Source organism: Bison bison, unplaced genomic scaffold (assembly GCF_000754665.1).
Source record: "Bison bison bison isolate TAMUID 2011002044 unplaced genomic scaffold, Bison_UMD1.0 scf7180017864067, whole genome shotgun sequence".
NCBI classification, from domain to species: domain Eukaryota; kingdom Metazoa; phylum Chordata; class Mammalia; order Artiodactyla; family Bovidae; genus Bison; species Bison bison.
Window position 1 is genome coordinate 257,309 of NW_011494639.1, and position 1,267 is coordinate 258,575.

Genomic DNA, 1,267 nt, shown 5'->3' on the forward strand with positions numbered 1-1,267 from the left:
ACCCCAGAGAGATGCGCAGAGAGCGAGACACTGCCTGGCCCGGCCGGGACGCGCGGCTCCCCGCCCCTCCGCCCGAGCGTGGGGTGGGCGAAACTCGCTTTTTTCCCCTCCCCTCCCTCTTCGGTCCTGGCACGGCCAGCCCCTCTCCTTGGCTGCCACTAACGTGAGCTTCCCGCTTAGTCCCAAAGGCGGAGGACGTTAGGAGGGAGGCCGGGGTTGCCGCTGTCGAGGCCAAAAAAGGTTTTGTAAGGGCCCCCAGAAGCCCTGTTCAACTTAATAGAGCGACCCCAGCTTCTTCAAGCTCACTTCCACTGAACTTTTAACCCCTTGGTGTCAGCCTTACAGGTATCCAGGGCAGGTTTCCTCTGATTTTTTTTTTTCTTTTTCTTTTTCCTCATTTCCTTTCCTTTTTGTTTTTCTTGGTTTTTAAGTTTTAAGCTGAGAACAGTCTTGCAGAAGGAATCTACTGGTAAGAACCTGAGTTTACAAGTGTGAGCATTTTTGCTAATCAGGTAAAAACAGAGAAGCCAGGTAAAACGTACCCCGTGTTAAACCTGATGCAGACTGCGATGTGTGGTAACGATGCAGAAAGCCTGAGCAGGACACGTAAATGACGGTAACTGTCCACTTTTTTTCCCCTTACAAGATTTGTTCATTTTAATTTGGAGGGGTTTAATTTTTCTCCCTGTGACCAGCCCTACTTTCTCACATAGTTTGATCCTGTCACCAGCATCATAAAGACAAAGAACTCCACTAGCATCCGGGATGCTTTCTCCCCAGTCACCCCCCCACACACCCTGCCCCATCTCCAGTCCTGGGGCTGAGACTCTAGGGGCTCCATCCTGATCTTCTGTCAGAAAAAAATACTTCTCCTGACTCCACCACCTTTTACCTAGTTGATCCTGGAGCTGCCGTGCTCCTCAGGAGTTGTTTTGGGTGTTGGGAGCTGGGAGGTCAGCCTAGTTACAGACCGGATTGTGGGGGTGGAGACTGAGGGATAGAGGAGCCTGGAGGAGCAGATGATGGCACCGGGAGCGGGAGCGGTGGGGAGAAGGCACAGTCTTGGAGACCATGCTCTGAGATCCTGAGTGGGCTCGCAGGATTACAGATATCCAGTCCAGTCTCTTCCACGATGACTGCCGCACCGAACCCACAGGGGCAGAAAGCCCAGCACCCTCAGCTCCTCTCTGATTTCCTTCTCTGCAGAGACCCCCTGGCATTATGAGAGTGGAAGTGCACCGGGGTCTAAAAGCAAAACCCAGAACTT